The sequence below is a fragment of the Physeter macrocephalus genome, unplaced genomic scaffold, assembly GCF_002837175.3.
Source record: "Physeter macrocephalus isolate SW-GA unplaced genomic scaffold, ASM283717v5 random_45, whole genome shotgun sequence".
Classification (NCBI taxonomy): domain Eukaryota; kingdom Metazoa; phylum Chordata; class Mammalia; order Artiodactyla; family Physeteridae; genus Physeter; species Physeter macrocephalus.
The window spans coordinates 60,444-79,948 of record NW_021145331.1 but is presented as its reverse complement, the minus strand read 5'-3'; the positions used below and the strand labels follow the sequence as shown (position 1 = coordinate 79,948).

At 50.1% G+C, this 19,505-nt stretch overlaps 1 protein-coding gene across 10 annotated transcripts in view; it reads left to right on the top strand.

The window, feature by feature from the left end:
* Positions 1-2,863: 2,863 nt before the first annotated feature.
* The window catches only part of TNIP1 (TNFAIP3 interacting protein 1), a 52,162-nt gene continuing 35,520 nt past the window's right edge, over positions 2,864-19,505 (top strand). For 4 of the 10 annotated variants that reach the window (XM_007110896.4, XM_028483548.2, XM_007110894.4 and 1 more), the window contains exon 1: positions 9,080-9,237. The gene's annotated coding sequence lies outside the window, so the exon portion shown is untranslated. Of the gene's footprint in view, positions 2,979-9,079; positions 9,238-14,008; positions 14,027-19,505 lie in introns of those variants that run through there. The other 6 variants (XM_007110898.4, XM_007110897.4, XM_007110895.4 and 3 more) reach the window with 4 other exon arrangements.

The following is a 19,505-nucleotide window of genomic DNA, read 5'->3' as shown; positions in this document are numbered from 1 at the left end:
ATTTGTAAAACCACAGTACCAATCTCATAGGGTTCTGATGAGGAATGCATAAAAGAACACATTGAAGAGCACTTAGTACCATGCCTGGTACATGTTAATCTTAAGTATCAGATATTACTGTTATTATTTCCTGACCATCTTGGCCTGCTCTGATTTCTCCTTCCTTTGAACTTTTAGACTTCCTTACAGTGTCAGAAGGGAAGGTCACTTCGTGATCATCTAATCTGATTCCTTCATGTTATGGAAGGTGAAGCTGAGGACCAGAGAGGGGAAGGAACTTGCCCAGGGCCACACAGCAGAGCCAGGACTCAAACTCAAGTCTTCTGATACCCAGTCCAAGGGCCTCTTCTTCCTTGATGTCTATCCCTTGGCCTGAACAGGGAAGGCAATTTCAGGAAATCCATGGCTGGAAGAAGGAAGAAGGGGAAGAGAAGGTGGGAGAAGCTGATTGTTCTCAGCATTTGAGCAGGGAAAGCCCAGAGCTAATCTTCCCACTGGGTGCACAAACCAAGTGTTCTAACTGGAGATTGCGGCTCATGTGGGTCCAGCTACTTGAGCCTCCTTAGCCCTTTAAGGTCCCTCCACCATTTAGGACTCCAGGAGCAAGAACCAGTCTAAGCTGAGTTTTGTGAATTCACAGAGGATCTATGATGATTGTGGCCTCTGGAGAGAAACTACTGTGTATAGGGGAAATATCACAATCCCGGAGCATCAGGGCTGAATTACACATCATACTAATGAGGAATCTGAAACTCCGTTTCCTCTAGGAAGGGACATTCCTCAATTTCACAGAAGGATCTGGCTGACTCAGGGGGCTTCACAAAGGGAGCCAGGAGCAAGATCTCTCTCCCTGATGCTGAGTCCTACCATCATCCCAAATGCCAGTTTCTGAGCTGTTGGGGACATGAGTAAGGAAGGCCTTGCAATTTGGTATCAGAGGACAGAGATGGGAGCATCTGACAACATGGGTGTGAGAAGGTATATTTTTACTCCCCGCAGAGAAAAGAGTTTACATGCAGGGAAGTGTATCACCCTTTGTGCCTGGTCTAGCTCAGGGACTGGTGTCATTAGTCCTGTAGGACTTTCTGCACGGTTTGGTACGGTAGCTGCTTGCCACATGTGGCTATTGAAACATTTAAAAAGCAGGCTGTGCAACCGGGAGACTGAGTGTGGTGTGGGAAAAAGCACTGGACTAGGAGTCAGGAAGTCCCTCGATTAACTCACTTGGAAAGTCACTTCCCCTCTCTGTTCTTTACGTCCACATCTGTAAAGTGAGACTGTTGAGCCAGGAGGTGTCTCTAGCATTCCCCGGGCAATCCCAGTCTGAAGGGCACAGAAGCAGTTGAGGATCAGAGTCAGTGGGCTCTCCCACTCCGTCACCCCATCTCCCTACCTCCCAATGCCCTGCCCAGGACTGATGTGCCCTCTTGATATCTGGCCCTGGGTATTTCTCCAGACCCACCTCTGTTACTTCCCCTTTGCTTGCTTCAAACTCCATGGTCCACTCAGAGTGAACAATTTTCAGTTCCCTGAATGTACTCTCTCTTCTCTTTGCATATTCTATTCCCTTTGCTGAGAACACCCTTCCTTATGCTCTTGCTTGGCTACTTTCGGGTCTCAGCCAAGGTGTCCCTTCCTTTAGGAAGACTTCCCGGATCCCAAATCCTGACCAGACGCTGCCTTGTCCTGCTCCTAAAGCTCCTTGTATTCCTCCTGTCAAAATTCAACTCTACCACACTTGACTGTAGTTACCTATTGATTTGCCTGCAGCCCCCAGAGCAATGCTATCCAATAGAACTTTCTGTGATGATGGAAATATTCTATACATGTGCAGTCTAAGGTGGTAGCCACACGTGGCTCTTGAGCACTTGCAATGTGGCTAGTGCTACTGGGGAACTGAATTATTAATTTTATTAATTTCAGCTAATTTATATTTAAATAGCCATGTACTGCTAATGGCTACTGTACTGGACAGCGCAGCCCAGAGCCTGTGAGCTCTGAGGGGGCAGAAAGTGGGTCTGACTTGTCCATTCCTAGGTCTTCAGTGGTCTATAATGTTGTGCAAGAATGACGAAACTCCAGAACCGGGAATGATGGAGAAAGGCCAGCTCATCCAGATGGTCCCCATCCATCTCCTGCTTAGGCATCTTTTCAGCAGATAATGAACTGAGACCTTACATTTGTAAAGTAGTCAATAGTTTACAAAGAATGTCTGTAAACTATCATTTTATTTTAATTACCATCGCAGGAGGCGGGCAAAGCAGGACTCATTATCCCCATTTTACAGCAGGGGATCACTGAGGCTCAGGATGGGGAATTGAGCCTCAGGAGTTAGTGCAGAGCTGGGCTGCTCATCGGTGGGTAGGTCTCTAAGGCCCCACTCAACATCCCAATGAGATCAGGCACAGAGGGAAGGAATGGGCTTTTTCCTACCCTGTGGAGAAGAAACTAAGTGGAAACAGATGGGAGAGGAACAACGGGGAGGGGGGATGGGCAAGAGGATGTGCGCTGGGCGGCTGGTGATTTCAGCCAGGACCCTGGGCGCTGGAATCCCCCCACCTTAGGTAAAGGAAGAGATCGAGGTCGTCCTCGGGGAGACCCGACGCTGGGGCAGGGTGGGCCGGCCGGGTTGCCTCTGCCCCTGGGCCACTTCCCAGTCCAGCCCCAGAATCATCAGGCTTCCGGGCGGGCTCTTACCCGGAGCCCCCTCCCTGCCCTGGAATTCACAGCAAGCGACAGCCCGTCTGGGAAGTGACAGGTGTGGAACTGACAAAGAAGGGCCCTGTGCTCTGCCAGGGGGCGGGATGGGCCTCAGTCGAGTCTGTGGGGCTGCCTGCGGCTCCATCGTGGGGAATTCCCCTCCTGCCTAAAAGTCAGCCTGGCCCAGCTCTCCTTCCTGCAGAAGCGCAGTGAGCCGAGGAGCCTTCTCGGGTGGCAGCCCCGCTGCACAGACCCCGTCCTCCCCCGCCCTTCCCCAGGTGAGTGACCCGGCCCGGGGGCCGTGAGCCAGGACAGGGCAAGGGCTCACCGCACAAGACCGCCGGGGCCACCAGACCCTCCTGGCTGAGCCACGAGCCACCTGGCCCCCCTCCGCTTTCCTGCCAGCTGGGATCTGTGGCGGCCCTGGCCCAGCTCCGTCTCCCCCTCAGGGCTTGCGCTCTGGGCCTCTACATCCTTGCCTGGCCTCGTTCTCCTCTTGCGTCTCTCCCTCCATTTCTTATTTCCTCTTCCTGCCCTCCTCTTCTTGCTCTGCCTTCTCAGCCAGTCTTTTTCTCTCCAGTCGCTGCCAGTTTTTCCAAAGGGAAGGAAAAGAAAGGTCTATTTTTGTCTTATCCTTCTCCTAGGAAAAGGGGGTAGGTAGGTTTACAAGTGTGAAGGCAGGTGTGTGTGTGTGTGCATGTGTGAGAACGTGTGTCTACGTTTGTGAGTGTGTGTCACGTCTCCCGAGGTGCCTGTGTGTACGACTGTGTGAGCAAAAGCGTGTGAGCATGTCTATGTGTTTGTGTGTGAGCGTGTCCGGGGGCATCTGGGTCTGGGTCATTACATGATTATGCGTCTGTGAGTTTTTGAGGGTGAGTGTGTGGGCATGTGTTGGGTACTTCAGTGGTCTAAAGCTAGACAGGAGGAGACCAGGTGGGAGTCTGGCCCTGCCTCCCTTGGGAACATGGTGGAAGGCTGGGGCCTTCCTTAACACAGGGGAGAAAGGACATCTGGAGGGCTCTCCCACCTGCTCTCCTCCAGGGTCACCTGGACCTTTCTGTGGTTGAGCCTTTAACACAGAGAGAGCCCGAGGCACTAGGAGTGGGTGATGGGCTGGCAGACAGTGGTGATGCGGCCTCCTCCTTGATCACAGTCAGTCCAGATTTTCCAAAGCTGGTCAGAGGCCCAGCCCAGGGAAGTCCCTGGCTAGGAGGGGCAAGGAGTGGAGGCCAAGTCGCTGTCACAGTGGCTTCTGGGCTGGAGAAGAATGGAGGGAGAAGTGGGAGGGGCCCTAGAAAGGGGAGCATGGGAGAGGACTTGGGGTGAGGCTGAGCAGCACCGTCAGGGCTTCCCAGGATTAGGAAATGCTCTGGTTCTCATGGGTCTGCCTCCTTCAGGGGCTGGGCTGAGCCTGGCTGACCTCTTTCCACTTCCAGGAGGATGACAAGGGGCGAGCTTGGATCCAAACCCAGATCCACTTGACATTCTGAGCTGGAGACAGGGAGGTCAGAGGGAGAGGAGCTGGCCTGGGGCTCCTAGGAACTGTGGGAGGGGCCTGGGTAGGCCACGTCTGCTACGGGCGGGAATTTCCCCCACTGTCACTTTGCCTTTTCCTCTCCTCCAGCGGTGCCCTAGAAAGCCTAGAGTAAGAGGCAAGCCCAGGGACGCAGCGGAAACAGTTGAGATGAAAAAAGAGGAAAACAGGAAAGACCCTGGAGAAAAAGGGGAAATGCCTTCTAGGCCTGGTGTTTCCGAGAACACTTTGTGAAGTCTAGGGCAAGTTCCTCCACAGATCTGGGCCCTGAGGTCCTCACTGGAAAGAGTAGATGAATGATCCCTGCCCACCCTATAGGGCTGATCATTAGTATCATCGTTGCCTCTCACTGATGCCAGGTTCTGTGACGTTTCATTCTTTCTACCCCGTGCATTGGGCACTGTCTTAACCTTCTTGTTATTGATGAGGAAAGTGGAGGAGAGTCATCGGTCATCGCGAGGTGTAAGTGGCAGGACTGTGATCTAAGGCAGGGTCTATCAGACTCCAGGGTCCACCTCCTAACCCTTGCATGACATGCCTCTTAGAAGTGGGGCAAACTGTTAATATGAAATGGTTTAATTCACCTCAAAGTGCTGAATGAATGTGAAAAGTCATGGATTTCTTTCTTTTTAAATAAATTTATTTTTGTTTATTTATTTATTTTTGGCTACGTTGGGTCTTCGTCGCTGTGTGCGGGCTTTCTCTAGTTGCGGCGAGTGGGGCTACTCCTTGTGGCAGTGTGCGGGCTTCTCATCGCGGTGGCTTCTCTTGTTGCAGAGCATGGGTTGTAGGCGCGCAGGCTTAGTAGTTGTGGCACACGGGCTTAGTTGCTCCACGGCATGTGGGATCTTCCCGGACCAGGGCCCGAACCTGTATCCCCTGCATTGGCAGGCAGATTCTTAACCTCTGCGCCACCAGGGAAGCCCAAAAGTTATGGGTTTCTTAGCGCCGTTGTATCCACCCTCTCATGCAGTTGTTTGGGATGTAGCTAGAACTAAAAATGCTTTCTGGGGCTTTGGGTGGGAAGTAGAGACCATAGACTCTGCTCATTTATTTACTTTTTTTTTTTTCATTTATTTACTCTTTACCCCCAAATACGATTACCTGATACAATTTCAGCCAACACCATGTGCTTGACATGCATTTCTCATTTATCACTGAAATCTCCCTCTCATATACACACACACACCCAACACCAAAAAGCACCTAGAATCCATCGTAGGATTTTCCATTCCTGAGATTGCCTCCGGCTATGGAGATTTGGGACTGTATCCAAGGAAGGGACCCAGACCCAGGACTGCTCCTTTCTTAGTTCATTAGCTGCTCATCACCCCAAGCGAAGGCCCAAACTCACTAATTCACCTATCAGAGTGAGGCACATGTTCGTTTGTCTTAGGAGCTCTGTTTCCCATGACTGAGATGTGTGGAAATAGCGTTGCTCCGGGAGCAGGAGACTTAAGTACTATCCCAAACTTGCTGTAAGACTTGTGACAAGTCCCTGGCCCTCCCTGGCCCTCAGTGGCTTCATCCCTGTAAGAAAAAGGCTGGGTTTGATCCTTTCTAAGGACTCTTTAAGGACTGGCGTTTTGAGCTCTGTGCCCTGCTAGCTGGCAAGACTCCACAGCATAATGCTCAAGAGCGTGAAGAGTTTAAGAACCGGGATCTTCATGTTCCAGTGATCTGTTGCTGCTGAAGACCTTGTGGAAGTCACCTAATGGCTCAGAGCCCTAGTTTCATCTGTGAAGTGGGGGTGATAATGGTTCTGACCTCAGAGGCTGGTTGGGAGATATGTGAAAGTACAGACCTAGCACACAGCAAATATGCCATAAATATTACCTTCTAATGTTTTTAATATGCAGCTTTCACTCCTTTTTAGGCCCTTGATCTAGAGCTAAATCACTTATAGGTTGAGGGATTTTTGGTATGTTTTTCATATCCCTCAAATGTGGATTTAGGTGTTAACTTTGGAGCAGCCTTGGTGGAGGTGGTGGAAGGGGGTGGGGGAGTGGTAGAAAAGAGACTGGGAAACTGCCTGCCTTAAAACAAAACAAAACAAAACGAAACAACGAAACAACACACAGGCCTTTTGATTCTCCTGCCAGCTGGGGCTTTGCACAGGTGCTTGTCCTCACTCTGGAAGAGCAAGAGGTTCCCAGCTGACTAAGTCACTCCATTCTCAGTGTCAGGCCCAGCTTCCCAGCTTGGAATTTCCTTCCAGGGCTGGGGGGAGAAGGGGGTGCCAGGCTAGGGGGCCCGTCTCCTACCCTGCCTAGCCCCCAGAGTCTAGGGTCCCAGAGAGTTTGTGGATGGTGGGATGGAGCCTGGGGAGGTTGCATTCCTGGGTTTAACAGTGAAGTTCTACTCAATGCATGCAATCCACATCTACAAACCACTATCTTTTCTTGAATGCCTACTGTGTGCCAAGCTTTGGGCTTTACTTGCATTATCTCATTTATCCTCATGATCACCTAAGGGGTAGGTAATCATTATCTCCATTTTTCAGAGAGGAACAGAGACTTAAAGAGGCCACCCAGGAAGGCAGTGGTTGAGTGGTTAGAACCCCATTAGTTAGGTCCATAGCCTACGTTCATCCTGAGTGTTGAGTTTCTGTAAGAAAGTAAGAAAAATCAGGACACTGTAAAGACAACATGATGCAGTGGAAAGAGCACATATGACCGGGAGCCAAGGACCTGGGTTCCAACCCTGGTTTCATCACTCCATGTGCGTGGCTTTAAGTAAGTTCTTTACTACATTGAGGACTCAGTTTACCAGTCTGCCAAATAGGGGATTGTGATCAACGGTCCCATGGCCCCTAACATGGAATGTTTAGAACTCAAACAGACTGAAATGGATGGAAGAGGTGGATGTGGTCATGACTTCGAAGAGATGCATCTTCTCACATATTGCAATTGTTAAGAAAAATTATCCAAAAGGAGGGAATCAGGCAAAAAGATGACTGAGACCTTTTTGTGCCATACTAGAGCATTGTCCAACAAGCCCACCTCTAGGAGTCACCTGGCACTTTGGGGAATGAAACCATTTGCCTAATTCTCTAAGGTCAGACATTTACAAAAACAGCTGAAATAGTTTGGAAACAAAATGCGAACAGTTGGAGACTCTTCATTTTTTAAAGTAAATTTCAGTGTTCATGAGAAGGACTTTGGTTGGGATTAGGAAGAGTGCATTCCAGGAAAAGGCAAACTGGGAATTACAGACAGGAGCAGGAAGAAAACCGCACAGGGAAGGGGAAGCGCACAAATGGGTGAGGTGATGCCTGAGAGCTGCAGTATGAACCAATCCAAGATCGTAATCTCCCAGTGATTGGTGACACTCAGTGGTGCTTTGTTTGGTGTTCACATCCCTCTCTCCCTCCCTCTCTTCAAAATATGTGTACTTATTTTCATAATTAAAATGAACTAGAGGGCTTCCCTGGTGGCGCAGTGGTTGAGAGTCCGCCTGCCGATGCAGGGGACACGGGTTCGTGCCCCAGTACGGCAAGATCCCACATGCCGCAGAGCGGCCGGGCCCGTGAGCCATGGCCACTGAGCCTGCACGTCCGGAGCCTGTGCTCCACAACGGGAGAGGCCACAACAGTGAGAGACCCACGTACCACAAAAAAAAAAAAAAAAAAAAAAAAAAAAAAAAGAACTGGAATTAATATCGTTTTGAGACTTTGATAACCCCTTTGAAGTAACTGAAAGCATCCCAGGATGTCACAAAGCCTGAAAGGAGAGTTCTTGGATTAGGCATATAGTTGGGTAGGTTTTGTGTGTGTGTGTGTGTGTGTGTTTGTGTTTTCACAGAGTCACAGTTAATTTACAGAGCTCTCCTTTCTGAGGATGAGGGCCTGTCAATGACTAAGTTTTCAATAGTTCTGGTGAAACGAATCTTTTGGAATAAGTTTTTCATAAAGCTATATTAACCCAATTTAAAGAGCTGTCCTATATTCCAAGGTTAGGACTTTCTACTTTTTGAAATTAAAATTTACCCTCTTTTAAATAAAATGGTGGACTTAAAAAAACAAGTGTTCCCAACCTTAAAACAAGTTACTGCTCCTTCCTGGTCTGGGAAATCTCACAGACTGCTTGCATGATCTGGCCCACATATAGGTAGACAGTGTAGAAAGTGGGCTACGGATTTGCTCATTTGGGTTTCAATCTTGGTTCAGCCACTTACTGAAGTCATCTAACCTCCATGCGCCTTGTACATTAATTTATTTATGGTAAAAAAAAAGGGGGGGGATAAAAACCATCTCACTAGGGTGGCTGACCGAATTAAATAAATAAAGCATGCAAAGTGCTTACCAAGTTTGGAGCAGTAAGTACGCAAAAAATGTCAGCTGTGACAATAAGATTCTTTAAGGGTACTTTCACCTCAGAATTTCTGTGAGCTCTGTAAGAAGTCCGGGGGAGCCCTGGACCGAACTCTAGGACCCCGAACTCTAGCTCTGGCTCAGCTACAAATGCTTACAAGCCTTGTGGCAAGTCCCCTCCCCGCGCTCCGGCCCCTGTGCCCCTCGGCGCAAGGAAAGGGTGGGTGATCTCTTCGGCTCGTCTCTACTCTGAAATTCCGGCTTTCAGGGTGGCCCCAGCCTCATTCCGGCGCCCGGAGTTTCCGCAGCAGAGAGGGCCGCAAGGGACTGCCCAGACCTGCGGAGGTTGCAGCCCAAAGCAAAGGCTACCCAGGGACCGGCCTGCTCCGGCTGCGGCTGTTTACCTCTCTGCGTCCCACCCCGGTGGCTGCGGACCCGCCCACATAGCGCAGCGTGATTGGGCGAGCGGCCTGTCAATCGCTGGGGACTTTCCCAGGGGGTGGGGCGGCCCGGCCCCCAGCACTTCCTAGTTCCCGGCCCTGTTCCCTGTCCCCGGCCCTGTTCCCTTGCCCCGACCCGGGATCCTGTGCAGTGCTGCGGGGCCAGAGCCTGGACCAGGCCTCTAACGCGTCCCTGGACTCGGGCTGGACGCGGAGAGTGGGGCGCTGTCTCCCAGGGTCCCCACCCTCAGGTAAGCCGGCCGGGCGGAGCGGGGATGGAAAGGAAGGGAGTCTGGGACTGGGCCGGTCCCAGCCTCGGTAGTCCACCGGGCGTGGCAGGGGGGAGGTCAGGCCCGGACTGGTGGCCTGGGCTTCTTGGCTTCTGGGCTCCGGCGCCCGAGGTCCCCGGGCGCAGGGCACCTCCATGGGCGGCCGAATCCAGCCGAGTGGGGAATCCCTGACCTGAGCTGAGGGTGGTGGGCGCGCGTGCGCACTGAGTGGGCAAGCGTGTCTGGGAACTGCAGGCAGGCTGTGTGCTGGGTGTGCGGACCTGCGGGTTGGAGGGTGTGTGTGCAGGCGTGGGCCTGTTTATAGTGTGGGAGACCAGTTTTGGAAGCCGTGTGCACACGTAATGAAGAGGAAAATAACTCTTATTGGGCGCTTTCCAAGTGCTGAACTAAGCTCTTTACATGTATTAAACTCGTTTAATTGTCACTTCCATCCTCAAAACGAGTATGATTATTATTATTATCCGCATTTTACCGGTTAGGAAACCGAAGCACTTGGAGATTGGGGTCATACAGTTAGAGAGTTGCAAAGTCAGGATTTGAACTCTGGCAGTTGACTCCAGACTCTGTGCTATACTGTTTCTCTTGAACATATTTTGCCCACTGTTGGAGACAACATTTGGGTGCATTTGCAGGGTAGCTGTAGTGAATTTTGGGGAGCGATTTGGGGTGTGGAGTTTCTACATATGCGTGAGTTTTCTGCTGTAGAATATTTGTCTGCAAGAGTGTGTGAAGTTGTGTGTACATGGAAGTGATTGTATTGTATATTCATTAATTGTATGGGAATTTTGTGGGTGGGAATTTTGTGCAACTGAGTGAGACTTCGTGTTTTGGTTGGAGGGGGGGACTTTTGTGGATGATGCAGAAGAATCAGCAACGTTTATCCCCACCCCCTTGCAGAATGACAGTGCAGAGAAATCTGTGGATTCCTAATGCATCATTTTTATTTCACAGCATTGTCAAAATAGAATTTAATCAGCTCTTACTCATTTTCCAAACAATGTGGTAGGGTAGAGGGGAATTCAGCACCTGATGAGAGATCCGGAAAGAGGACTCTCAATTTTTTTTTTCATTCCTGACAATGGATATTGCATTAGGAGGCTGGAATATTTATTAGCACAAACTCATAGCAATCCTATGATGTATGAATATCACTATTTTACGGCAGAGAGAACTGAGGCAGTGAAAAACCAATAATGGTAATAATAACAGCTTACATTTATCAGCACTTACTGTGTGCCAGGCACAGTGCTTTATGTTTAGTATCTCATTTACTCTTTTCAGCAACCCTAGGAGAGAGTCACTAGTAGTAGCCTCAATTTTGAGGTGAGGAAGCTGAACCCCCAAAAGGTTAAGACTTGCCCAAGACTAGTAAGCCTTGAACCCTGGGCCCTGTTTCCTTTCCAATATCCTTGCTGTGTCCTGGGAAAATAATGTGATCAGGGCCTAACACTTCACTGAAGCACTTGATCATGTCTCTCTGGAGGCTGCAGCCGTGAGTGTCCTGTGTTCTACATACTTATGTGACCCTGTTTTCTCCCACCCATGTGTGTCCGTGGGTATGGCATGGCACTCATGCTGAGGGTTGCTGCCTGCCCCTATTCCCACACCAGGGCGTTTGGGGCCCCAGGAAGCTGTGGGGTCTGACTCATACCCTAACCCCCAGTGCTGCCTGAGACTTGGGCCCCGGATGTTCTGGGTTGGGTTGGCCGACCTGATTTGAACACCTCAGAATTGTAGGAGGTCGGCTGTCTGCCTCCCTCTCTGGGTACTACTGGGTACTATTTTATTCTTGCACTCACTGTGATTTAACCACAGCAGCCTGCTTTTTTTCCCCTCGGACAGGCCAAGCTTATTCTTGCCTTGAGGCCTTTGTATGTACTGTTCCTTCTGCCTGGAACACCTTTCCCCAGCTCTTTTCATGGCTGATTCTTCCTTATCTGTCAAGTCTCAGCTCAAATGTCACCTCCTCAGAGGGGCCTTCCCTGACCTTTCTATGCAAAGTAACCCCTTTTTTCACTTTCTGTCATATTACTATTATATATATTTTTTAATACATTCATCATGCCCTGAAATGATCTTGCTTACTTGCAATTGAGAAAGTATGTGTGTAGACACTGTGTGTGTCAGGCATACAGTAATTTTTACTGTTTGCTTGTTTGTTGTCTTCCTCTTTTCCTAGAATAGAAGGGTGAGAGCAGGGACCTCTTTAGTCTTCATGTGTGCGTTCCTGATACTAGATAAAGAGTGTCTGGGGTAAGGCTTTGCTGTGTTTGTTCAGCAGATGAGTAGAATAGAAGAAACTAGAATAATGGTGCATTTCACAGATGAGAAAACTGAGTCCTAGAGATGGGAAGGCACTTGTCCCAGAGAGGTAGTGGCAGAGTCAGGGTGAGAGCCGGAACTTGCTTCCCAAGGCATTTTTCTTTTCTTCTGATAGTCAGCAAACATTTCCTGACAGCCCTCCGGCCTGATGCTGTGTGGAGTGGCATGGTACTCATGTGAATAAGGTACTGGCTCTGCCCTCCAGGAACTCATTGTGGACTGGGCAGAAATGTGCCATGAGCGCTAGCTGGAAGGCATAGTGTGCCAGCAAGTGCCTGGCAGTAAGTCTGACTGAGGTGTGGAGCAATTTGGGGGTGCCAGATGGTCAGGGGGCTTCTGGAAGGAGGCGACTTCAAGGCCGGGCCCAGGCAAGATGATGAGGTGCAGAGCGGGGCCTGAGCCCCTTCTGCAACTTAGGGTAAGAGGATTTGGGCTAAGGCTCTGCTGCACTGGGGGAGCTGACCAGCTGGGCTAGGAAAAACCCTATGGCCTTGACTACCGGGCAGAGAAGTGTCAGTTTTCCCTGGTCAGCAGCACTGGGAAGTGATCAGAGCATTGGCAAACCCAAGCTTGCATCAGAATCCCCTGGGTGGCTTGTTAAACAGATTGCAGGGCTGCGCCCCCAAGGGTGTCTGATCCAGCTGGTGGCAGTGATGCTGATGCTGCCGGTCCAGCTGCTCTCTGAGAACCCGTGGTGTAGTGTGCCTGATTTAGAGTTCAGCACACCTGGGTGCGTGCTGTGTCTGCTTCCTCTTCTATAAGATTATGTGACATAAGTGCTACTTCCAGAGTGGTGTGAATTAATGAGACAGTGTGTGTCAAGCACTCAGCACAGGGCTGGCGTGGGGTAAGTGATCAATCGCTGCTGGCTGCCGAACATCATTAAATCTTATCAATGATGCTGATCATGAGGCTGTTGAAGGGATTTCAGTAGGAGATGATGCAGATGGTCCGATTTTTCACGCTTTGGGATAACTTGCCTTTAATCCTCTGCCACCTCTGGACCATGCTGTGTCCTCTCTGGATGGGTCATCCTTTGTTTTGTCTCAGACGTCTTTCCATCCCTGTTTGGAATAGTGGCAGTAGACATGTGGGAGGGCCGCAGAGGACATCTGGCCCGAATTTCCTCAACAGCACCCAGCACCCCAGCAGGTGATCAGCCAGCCTCTGCTTGACCACCCTCAGTGCAGCGTCAGGAGTGAACTGCCTTGTAGGCGGCCCCTTCCAGTGTTGTTACAGGTGGCTCCCCGTTGTGGGCCCACCTCCTTTCTTGTCCCTGTTTTTTCCCTTACTGCTCACCTGACCACTTGGAGGGAGGGAAGCGGAACGAGAGAGAGAGAGAGAGAGAGAGAGAGAGAGACAGAGACAGAGACAGAGACAGAGACAGAGAGAGAGACAGAGACAGAGACAGAGACAGAGACAGAGACAGAGACAGAGACAGAGACAGAGACAGAGACAGAGACAGAGACAGAGACAGAGACAGAGACAGAGACAGAGACAGAGACAGAGACAGAGACAGAGACAGAGACAGAGACAGAGACAGAGACAGAGACAGAGACAGAGACAGAGACAGAGACAGAGACAGAGACAGAGACAGAGACAGAGACAGAGACAGAGACAGAGACAGAGACAGAGACAGAGACAGAGACAGAGACAGAGACAGAGACAGAGACAGAGACAGAGACAGAGACAGAGACAGAGACAGAGACAGAGACAGAGACAGAGACAGAGACAGAGACAGAGAGAGAAGGCAGTAGGAGGTGTGGTGAAAAGAGCGCACAGCTGGCCACCAGAAGACTGGGTTTGCTTCCCCTCTGTGTCACCGCCGTCCCTGCAGCCTTGGGCAGGTCCTGCTCCCTTTGCTGGCTTTGGTGTCCCAGCTGCAAAATGAAGGGATTGCCGTGGCAGGCGTCTTAGGGCATTACTTCCAGAAAACTGTAGCCCAGTGACTGGGCCGCCCTCTCTGGCTCCGGTAGTTGCCGAGTTCTTCCCACGGGGCCAGGTCTTTCTGTGCCCACCCTTCTTGCTGCTCCCCCACCCTCGCCTGCCCCTCCTCTTCCTGTTCCTCTTTGGAGAGTGTCTGGAGCCCCCTGGAGAGTGGCCAGAAGGAAGACACAGGGAAGCAGGGAGAAGTGCCCCTCGTTCTGTGGGGAGCAAGGCTCCCTGGCCCGCAGAGACAGACCTGGGCGGCCGCCACGGCCTGGCCTGGCTCCTTGCGGGAGGAAGTCCTTGATGTCCCGTGTCCCCACCCCGCCCGTGACGGGCCCGGGACAGTCGCTCTTCCGATAGGAACGGATGACTGGGCTGAGGAGCACTGGGCTGAGGGGCGGGGCTGAACTCTCCTCTCCCCAAGGAGCTCATCCCGAGGCTGTTGCCTGTGTCCTTGAGCACCTGTGGGGTGGAGAGACCCGGTGGCCCAGGCAGATGTGTGAGTGTGTGTGTGTGTCTGTGTGTGTGTCCGGGGGGGAGGGGGCTGGGGGCTGGGGTGTCGTGTCACCAGGGAGTCATCTACTCAGAGGCCAGAGCTGGTGTTTTAGGGCGGGCGTGGGGATGTCCCATGAGTCAGGGCCCCTTGGTTTGGTCTCCACCCGCAGTGGAGGACGCCTGTACCGCTCTCAGCTGGCCAGCACACCCTGGTCCTGTGCCTTCCTCACGGCCAGCTTCATCTCAGTGGTCTGAGGGACCCCAGTTCCTGCCACACCCCGACTGCTACCTCTGAGGTGCTGCCACCCCCCGCCCCAACCTCTGGGAAGAGGAGTGAGGGTCTGAGGACAGCAGCCCTGACTTCTAGAAAACACGAAGGAATCTTTCAGACACAGAGGGTAACATGCAGACACTTGGGTATCCACCCATCCAGCTTAAGAAAGAACGTATTTTCTGTTCATGTGAAATTTCTCCCCGATCATCTCCTTCCCCACCCCTCCAGAAGCAAACAAGTGTTCTGAATTTAGAGCTTATTCTCTTGTATTTCTCTACAGTTTTTTTTATAAACATATACATCTGTAAACGATATTTAGTATTGTTTTGTTTGTTTTAAAATGTTATTTAAATGCCATCACACTGCCTGTGTTCTTCTGCAACTTGCTTGTTTCGCTTAGTGTTATATCTGTGAGATTCATCCCTGTTTGTGTCTCCAGCTTGCGCCTATTTGTTTTGCACAACTGTATAGTATTAGCATTCCCTGGTGTGAAATGGCTTCGATGTCTTTATTCTTTTTCTTCTTCATTAGGTTGTTTCCAGCCTTTGCTATTAAAATAGGACATCTCCGGCTTTGACCTGGGTAGTCTTGCCCCCGGAAGCTCTCTTCCTAACCACTGTGGCTCCTGTTGGGATAGTCTACAGAGTGTTCTCTGGTTCCCAGCTGGTCCTCACAGCACTTCCATAGGGAGAAGAAACCAGGAAAGTGAGGACTGCTCAGGGTCACTTGGTGAGGGAGCAGAACCAGGAGTTGAACCCATTAAACCCTCTTTTCACCATATTTGGTATGAGGGGAATTCTCAGAAGTTGTCATCTTCCCCCTTGGAGGAGGGAGTTACAGGGCTGGAGAAAGCCTTTGTTGGATAAACCAGCTTTGGGCATTTTGGGGTCAGGTAGACAGGAGGACAGTCGAGTCTCCCTTCTCTTTTGTCCCAAGGTTGGGCCTAGTGCTCTTTGTCCCTGTGGCTGATAGTGGATGTGCTCCTCCTAGGTTAAGAGAGTCACAGCTGCCGGGAGGGAAGCCGGGCTTCTCAGCGCAGAGTATTTGTACCTGTGGATCCCAGGAACTGTGAGGAGGCGAAAGAAAGCGGGCTGGGGTTGCTTGCGCTGCCTTCTCAGCCCTTCTTAGGGGGCTCTTGGCAGTGGGGGGGTACAGGCTGGGGACTGATGATCAGGTGGGGCTGTTCTCCTTTGTCCCTTGGGAACCGTGCCACCTTGAGCCCAGCTCTGCACCTGTTTTGACTTGGCTTCCTCTCCAGCAAAACAGGTATAAGTCCCCGTGTGAGGGCCCACAGGCAATGGGTGGGAAGCTTCGCCCTTGTTTCCAGCACCAAAGTCCGGTGCTTTTCTTCCCGCCTTTGTCACCTCAAGCCCAGCCCTGACCTTCCTGAAGCCAGATCCTTTCTGGCGGCTTCCAGGTTGAAACTCTCCTTCACAGTTGCCAGGTCTCCATCTACCGCATTCCTTGACTGGAAAACTTGTCCCTGGACTTTCCCTCCTTATTTATGATTCAGTCCCTATAGCCTGTCTGTCCACGTGAAGCAGATTCATAATAAGGAGACTCTCATCCCTGCCCCCAGCCCTCCAGCCTCATTTGGCGCCAGAACAATAGCCCTTTCCTATTGTTCTCGCCCCGTCAAGCCACTTAAATTAAAAACAAATGAACAAGAAATTAAACTCTCCCTTTAAAAGTGTTACAAAATCACATGTATTCATTAGAGAAAAAACTCCAAAAACTCAAGCAATACTGAAGGTATAACGTAAAAAATGAAAGTTGTATTCTTTTCTGCTTCTTCTCTCCTGCCTGTATTTTAAAATTAATTTTAAAAATAGAACAGGACTAGATTCCGTTGTAAAGAGTTAAAAAACTAGGTAAAATAAAAGTTTCTTTTGATTCCAGTCCCCTAGCCCAAGTCCTTCTCTAGATCTGTCTACTAGCAGCAGTTTGGTATGTATCTTTCCAGACCTTTTTCTATGCACATTTAAGATTTTATACATATATGTATACATATACACACACACACACATATATGCACACGTAGTTGTGTGTTGTTTAATAAATAGTATCCTATTATACATATAAATCTATACTTTGCTTTTTTCCTTAACAATTTTTTTCTTAATAAATTTATTTATTTATTTATTTATTTTTGGCTGCGTTGGCTCTTTGTTGCTGTGCATGGGCTTTCTCTGGTTGTGGCGAGCGGGGGCTACTCTTCATTGTGGTGCGTGGGCTTCTCACTGCAGTGGCTTCTCTTGTTGCGGAGCATGGGCTCTAGGCGCACGGGGTTCAGTAGTTGTGGCACACGGGCTCAGTTGCTCCGCGGCATGTGGGATCTTCCCGGACCAGGGCTCGAACCCGTGTCCCCTGCATTGGCAGGCAGATTCTTAACCACTGCGCCACCAGGGAAGTCCCCTTAACAATATTTTATGGGCATCTTTCTGTCATTGCAAAGCAGTCTGTCCCATTCTTTTTGATGGCTGTATAAGTAGTCCATTGAATGAATGCACCATAGTTTATTAAACTAGTCCCCACTTGATGAACATTCAGGACATTTTTGCTGTTACAAAGTGTGTGGCAGTGCACATCTTTGTCCAGTCTCTGTGTACAGTGACACAGAGATTCCTAGCTTACTTAAATAGGCGATTACCCAATCAGTTACCTCTGACCCTTTAGATAGTTGAAACCTCCTCAAGCATACTTTTCTACAAGAGAACTTTCTTCTCAGCCAATCAGGCATACAAGCCTGATTGTTGATGTCATTGAGAAAGGACATTCTTTAGTGTGGGCAGCCAGCTATAAGAAAAGCAAATGTCCACAAGGCGACATCAGTAGAAACATAATACCTAATAAATACATCATACCATAAACATAATACCTAAACATTATACCTAAAAGAGTGGAGGTGAAACTTCCTCTCTTTGGTCAGGCAAACCACACCTGGAGTGTTGTGTCCAGTTTCAAAGCCAGCTGCAGATAAGGTGGGGGTGGAGGGTTGAGGGGGTGGATGGGGAGGGGTCTGGAAGCCAGTCCCTACAAAGGGCGATGCAGGGAACAAGGACTAATCTGCTTTGAGAGAATGCTGCAGGTTCCAAATCTCCTCAGGGCTGAGATGGAGAAGAGGGTCATCTTGTTCCTTATTCTAGGGGACCCCAGGAAGCAGAGCAAAGGTCAGAGGAAGCAGAACTGGGAATAGCCTAACTACAGCCAATGCTGGCTGCCCAGGAGAGGCTCCTTGAGGAGGAAGTTGGTCTGGGTCACTAAAGATGGTCAACCAGAGTCCCCTGGCTCCCCTGGGGACCGGATAAGAACAGGTCCGAATTTCCCCTGAGCTTCCTTTCATCCTGAGAGTCTAAGCCATGTTGACTGCTGGCAATCAAGGGCAGACTGGTACCTGATGCAAAGTTAGCAACACATAGAGGTAGGGACCTAGAACCTGAGGCATGTTCCTGGTAGTGGGACAACAGGCAGGACTGGTGTCCTCCCCATGAGGCACAGAGCCCTGTGCCTCTCAGTCAGTGCAGGCCAGTGGAAAGGGCACCGATGTTGGAGTCTGATAGATCAAGGCTGGATTCTTTGTTCTGCCACTAACCGGCTGTGTGTCCTTAGGCAAGTGACTTAACCTCTCTGAGTCTGCTTCCTCATCTGAAAAATAGAGATTATGCCATCTAGCAGAGAGGATTGGTTTCCTTGCTGGAAAACAGGGATAAGAATTTTTATCTCTGTGTGGTGAGAAGAAAATGAGGTAATAATGTTGGTAATGATGCCAGCCTAGTGCCTGGCATATGGTAGCACACAACTGTCAGGCCCTCTCCCAGCTTTAGTTAGATGCTCTTTGGTTGACTTTTGCAGCGTTTCCAGCCAGCTGATGGCCCTGGTCCTCCCCACTGTCCCTAGGCTGATAGTGTAGAGCCTCGTGGGGGCAGTGGGGCTCCCTCTGTGGGTGAGTCAGTGGAGGGGAGGCGGGGAAGAAGGACACAGAGACGTGTGCCGTGTTTGAAGGACACAGTTCTCAGGCTGAGCTGGAGAGCCTGGGTGCAGGTCAGAGAGGAGGGCAGGACCTGGGGAAGGGCTGCAGACATCATCCAGGGGTTTCTCACTGCTCTTGGGGAGTCGACAGCACCCCTGATAGCACTGCAGGAGGATCGATGAGGCCGGGAGATCTGCTTGGGCATTGGGAGGGATTGGAGCTGGGGAGAGCAGGCTTTTCAAGGTCAGAAGGTTTTAGAAAGGGATAACAATAAATTGCAAGTTCTGGAATGTTAGAACTATAAGGGGCCTTAAAGTTTGTCTAGTCTTCCCCCTTATGTATTATTGATATTGTTGCTAACCTCTCCTTTTAGAAAACTGAGGCTGGGTGATGGAAGATATTTGCCTTGGTGTACGTTGACTAGATCCTATGATTCCTGAGCCCCACCTGTTCGTTTTATTACACCCCATGCCTGCAGCCTCTTTATTACTGAATTGGTTGGAAAGACTGATTAAATCTTTGGCTCCTCACTGGTGAGGATGCTAGGGCCGGCTCCCTGGGTACAAACCATCTAAAGTAGGTGCTGTCTCTCTGCTGACAGTCATCAAGAGGGCACCGCCTGCTCTTTCATGGATGGACCTGGAGCCCCAGTTTCCCTGATAGTGGAATGGGTGAGGAGGACTGGAGGTCATCACGAAGTGCAGATGTGGACAGATTTTTGCTTTAGTTTGCAAGGTGCTTTCATGATGCCTCACTTCCCGTTAGCCTTTGGGGGACTTGCAAGATATTCCCATTTGCAATTGAGGAAAATGAGACTCAAATGATTCCTAATCTTTCATGAGCCTGGCCTTGGTCCATGGGCTTCTTGCAGCTTCAGCTTCACCAGCTATGATGTTGTCCCAGTGTCCCTGCCTAACAGTTATTTGCAGTTCACAGAAATTAAGTGGGTGCCATAACCAATCAGCTGGGCACCGTTATTGGGCTGCCTCAACCTTTTAGTAAGAACCTACTGAGTGCCAGGTACTTAGTGAGGTACTATTGTTATTATTGTTTAGGAAATTTTATTACAAAATGAATACATTTCTTTGTTAAATAAACAATTGGGAAGTAGAAAGTGAGAACTCCCTTCCAATTATACGTATATTATTTCATTTAACTTCCTTAATCTGACCTGCAGTGGATTCTATTATTATTCCTGTTTTGCAGATGAGGCAGCTGAGGCTCAGAAAAGGTGAGGGG